The following is a 5782-nucleotide window of genomic DNA, read 5'->3' on the forward strand; positions in this document are numbered from 1 at the left end:
GCTTCTTCCAGCACACCACCACTACAACTACCTTCGCAACCAGACGGTCCCTCTTCGCTGATTGGCGTTGCTATGGGAAGGTCTGAGCCCTGATTGGATGTTCTCGTGTTAACGACGCATGATCCCGCCTCCCTCAGAAGACTGGTGCTGCCTTCACTTGTCCCTCGTACACGCTCAAGTCAAAGGTCATAAGTGAAAAAATTGCAATGTATTGCGCATTAAAAAGATAGGGGACTTACAAGTTGGGAATAGTCAAAGTGTTTTGATTTACTTTAAGTACTTTAAGTAAATAAAAGTAGCAAAACTACAGTGTGAAAATACTGTGTTACAAGTCCTGCATTCAAAATCTTGCTCAAGTAAAAATACACAGGTTAGTATCAGCAGGGGCGGATTAAAGTGGTTTGTTTGGGCCCCCCACATTATTACCCATGCTTTATCAGAAAAACAAACAAATGCTGGAACAGAAGAAAACTCTGCAACCTTGAAAAATCCTGTCAATTTAGGGATTTTATTTATTAGATCTTGGTCCCGCTGTTCTTTCAGTCGTGCTTTTCTTTTTCATGCTCTGCTATCACATTTCCTTTCTGACATTTTGCTATTTCGCTTTACTGTCTATTAACAGTGAGCGTCTAACATTTGACAACAAAACTGACCTTATGAACCAAACATGATGGCAGCTGATTGGGTAAATGTAAATGTTTTTTTTAATGTTTTTAAGGGCCTCAATAGGAGGCAAGTTTTTTTTTCCCTATGTGTAGTAAATAATAAAAAAAAATAGTCTGGCCAGCCTGTGCATTAAGAGATGGAACATTATTATTATCACTCTACAGGTATAGAGAGAACATCAGAGAGGAAGTTCTGGAAAAATATTACAGATGCACCTTTCCATTTTTTTCTGATCCAATCTGATAACGATACCTGGGCTGAGCGTATCAGCCGATACCATCCGATACTACTGTTGGATGAATGAACCGTACACTTGCCATGTGAGTGAAGGGGATCCCCTGTCTCTGAGTATCAGCATCCACATATACTTAAAGCACCAAAAGTAAATTATACAGAAGGGCCGGAATACTATAATATAATATATTACTGGATTATAATATTGACACATTAATGTGTTACAGCTGGGAAAGTAATTATAATTTATTGGTTGCTTTTATATTTTGTATTACTATTTTAAACCTGAAAAGTAACCAGTAACTACAGGTATCAAATATATGTAGTGGAGTAAAAAGTATGATATTTGCTTCAAAAATGTAGTGGAGTAGAAGTAGGCTATACAGTACCATAAAATAGAAATACTCAACTTAAGTATGACATGTATGAGTAAACGTATTCAGTTATATTCCACCACTGTGAATAGCATTGTAAAGAGAACAAAATTGTGCTTTGGTGGGTTTTTAATTACTCTGGAAAATAAGCAGAAAAGCTGTATAGGTAGTTGTACTAGAACAATAATGGAGAGTAACTAAGTTATTTACTCAAGTTCTGTATTCAAGTACAATTTTGAGGGACTTGTGCTTTAGCAAGTTACTCAATTTTAGGTTAGGCTACTTTATAATTCTACCTCAGTACATTTTAAAGGTACTTTTTGTACCAGAACATTTATTTGAAAGATAATTACTACTGTGAAGATCACAATTGCACTTACAAAACATATGATCATTACACAGTACTGCATCATTGATAATAATCAATTCATTTCAAAAGCTTCAATCTGATACTGTAACATTACTATAACATTCACATCTAGAATACAACTGAATGACCTTTATGTCGTTTGAATTTTCCAACAGCAATTTGAAGCATCTTGTTTTGTGCAAGTGAAAACTAGACAGAAGTAAGAAACAGTATATTGTTTGGCAAGACAGGACATATCAGGAAAATGATCAGTTTCTGTTGAGGTAAAAAAAAAAAAGAAAAAAGAAGAAGATCTGACTACGCAGAGATTAAGATCAGGATTAAACGTAAACATACCTGTGTGTGTAAACTGAGTTTTTTGTTACACTACATTTATGTAATATATATTGTATTTTGTTATGTCATTTTGCTTGTTCACATTTGCTTTTTCATGTCACTATATGTTTTCATTTGAAGCAACAGTACGATGTGTTCATTTTACAGGGTGTCAGAGAAAATGCAAACTAATGCAAAGTGCTGCTGGTGATGAATGACTGCATGAATAAAGGGATCGGAGCCAGGAGCTTCATCATCAATCTATAATTATACCTGTCCACCCTAAAACCTGAGGTAAACTTTAGAGACATTCAGCATTAAAACAGCTACACGCACTCTCAAACAGAGGTCAATGTAATGCAGTTCACCAACTTGTACACAAGGTGTCACCTTTGTGCTGTGATCGATACAGGATATAGGAAGAACATTCACATTTTTCTGACTTTCCTAATGCGTTTTTCTGTTTTGGGGAAATATTGGATTACGCCTTTGGGCTCAAACTGAATTTTAGAGCAGGGAAGGTCTCTTTGTTAGAACTGCTAGCAACTGTAGATATCTGAATGATGAAAATACAAACAGTGTTGCAGTAAGCAGGATATCCATAGTTGTGAGAAACAGCTTACAGAAGGAATAACTAAAACACAAGGATATTTTTGTACAAACATAACAGAATCTACACAACATACATAATTCAGGAGTTTTCTTGTTTTTTCCTGTTAAATGTCCAGGATTAAATGTATGGTAAACATCTATTAAGGGACAGTTCAACAGAAAGAGGTAAACACATAATTATGGAAAAGAGGAAAATTAAATATTGAGTCAGATATTTGGAATTATATATTGCTGATGTATTTCATGTGTCCTCACAGCTTTTTTTAAAATTTGTAATGACTATATATATTTACATTTGTAATTAGCATTTGCCCTGAAGGACAGTAAGTTTCAGATAAGTTAAACAACAAACGTCTTTTCTGAATGTGTAGCTAAAGGCTATTTAAACATCCTAGTGCACTGGTTCTCAATTTGTGGTATTTGTACAACTGGTGGTTCACAAAGGAATCTAAATGAAGAAAATACTTAAATGTTAAGATCTGTGAAAAAATTATGAGCTAAACTGTGATGGAAGAGAGTACGCAGAGGTAAAATGATTGGTTTGAAAAGGTTAAACCAATCATTTTACAACAGCTGTTGATTTACAAATCACTGAATGGTTTAGGACCAAAATACATTTCAGATCTTCTGCTCAGCTACGAACCATCCAGACCTCTCAGATCCTCTGGGACAGGTCTGCTCTGTGTCCCCAGAGTCAGGACTAAACATGGGACAGGTCTGCTCTGTGTCCCCAGAGTCAGGACTAAACATGGGACAGGTCTGCTCTGTGTCCCCAGAGCCAGGACTAAACATGGGACAGGTCTGCTCTGTGTCCCCAGAGTCAGGACTAAACATGGGACAGGTCTGCTCTGTGTCCCCAGAGTCAGGACTAAACACGGGACAGGTCTGCTCTGTGTCCCCAGAGTCAGGACTAAACATGGGACAGGTCTGCTCTGTGTCCCCAGAGTCAGGACTAAACATGGGACAGGTCTGCTCTGTGTCCCCAGAGTCAGGACTAAACATGGGACAGGTCTGCTCTGTGTCCCCAGAGTCAGGACTAAACACGGGACAGGTCTGCTCTGTGTCCCCAGAGTCAGGACTAAACATGGGACAGGTCTGCTCTGTGTCCCCAGAGTCAGGACTAAACATGGGACAGGTCTGCTCTGTGTCCCCAGAGTCTGGACTAAACATGGGACAGGTCTGCTCTGTGTCCCCAGAGTCAGGTCTAAACACGGGACAGGTCTGATCTGTCACCCCAGAGTCAGGACTAAACATGGGACAGGTCTACTCTGTGTCCCCAGAGTCAGGACTAAACATGGGACAGGTCTAATCTGTGTCCCCAGAGTCAGGACTAAACATGGGACAGGTCTGCTCTGTGTCCTCAGAGTCAGGATTAAACATGGGACAGGTCTGCTCTGTGTCCCCAGAGTCAGGACTAAACATGGGACAGGTCTGCTCTGTGTCCCCAGAGTCAGGACTAAACATGGGACAGGTCTAATCTGTGTCCCCAGAGTCAGGACTAAACATGGGACAGGTCTGCTCTGTGTCCTCAGAGTCAGGACTAAACATGGGACAGGTCTGCTCTGTGTCCCCAGAGTCAGGACTAAACATGGGACAGGTCTGCTCTGTGTCCCCAGAGTCAGGACTAAACATGGGACAGGTCTGCTCTGTGTCCCCAGAGTCAGGACTAAACATGGGACAGGTCTGCTCTGTGTCCCCAGAGTCAGGACTAAACATGGGACAGGTCTGCTCTGTGTCCCCAGAGTCAGGACTAAACATGGGACAGGTCTGCTCTGTGTCCCCAGAGTCAGGACTAAACATGGAGAGGCAGCATTCAGTTTTTATGCTCCACAAATCTGGAACAAACTTCCAGAAAACTGCTGCAACTCTCAGTTCTTTTAAATTAAAGAAGACTTTTATTTTTGCCGCTGCTTTTTTATTAAACTCCCTCTACTGCACTGTATCTTCAATTACATGTCTTGAAAATGATACTTAAATGTTAATGCTTTCAATAATCTTTTACTTATATTACTCAAATGTCATTTTATATGTTTTCCTTTACTTTTCGTAAAACTGTTATAATTTTACTTGTCCAATATTTTACTTGTCATTTCACATGGGTTTCTTTCCAATGCTTTGAGGCTGTGGCTGAAGACAGACAACAATGAATGATCTTCTGAATAGGAAAAAACCTTCCTGTCCGTAGCTGAATAGTGTATTTTAACATTGGTTTTAGTAGTGGTACTTGAGACAGCCTGATCTTTTCTGAGGTGGTACCTCATGTACAAAGTTTGAGAACCACTGTCCTAGTTTTGTTTATTCAGTAATTCAAAATTCAGTACATTGTATGTAGTACAGTTAAACAAGTGAATCCATTCTTCAGACAGACGTAAGATTTACATAAAAGGTTAAGCAGCAAACAAAACAAAAAGCAACTAAAGAATAAACAAAACTAAGGGAAATCACAATTTTATATTTGAAGTGTTTCTTTGTAACATTGTTTTAAAATACCACAGATAATTGTATAAACAGGGATTGTGTCATTGTCTTTTTCTCTTCAGAAAAGGGGCTTAGTACACGTTAGATAACCTATATTTAAGTATAATATTAATTCAAACTGTTGCTTTCTTCCTTGTCATTTTATCAAGGGATTTCGTACATGTGTTAAATTCTCTCTTAAACACTAGGAGGTGATATTTTTAAATGTTTGTTTTTATGAATAAAAAACATCCCCAATATAATCCACACATTCACCATGTAATTTTCTTCTGAATTTCCCCTTGTGGTGCCGAGAGTAAGTTCATTAGTTGTAAAGCTCGGTCCAGAAACTGTCAACAGGTTTTTCTCCACCATTCAGAAACTCTGTGTATATAAACAGGTACTAAAGATATATGTTGTGGTTTCAATTCCCTTTTTTTTTTACAAAATCTGTGGTGTAGAAAATTTTTAGATGGATACATATTATTCATTGTTTTAAAATGCACTTATTTCCTAGTGCACACAGTTATTTTGATTATGTCCATTTACAGTTTGAAGTCTCTCAAACTGTTTTTTGCCTATGCCTTGTGGCAGCATGGCGCTACTGCTTTGATTTGGTTTAATAAAAAAACCGTCCAATGAGCTGCGAGTTCTACAGAATCAGCCAATGGGCGTGCGGGAGCTTTTGATGAGCACCAATCAGCTTCTGATCTGACTGGTCCCGTTTTCCGGAAGTGCCACACTATTTGCCGTG

The sequence above is a fragment of the Echiichthys vipera genome (assembly GCF_963691815.1).
Source record: "Echiichthys vipera genome assembly, chromosome: 12".
In the NCBI taxonomy this organism is placed as follows: domain Eukaryota; kingdom Metazoa; phylum Chordata; class Actinopteri; order Perciformes; family Trachinidae; genus Echiichthys; species Echiichthys vipera.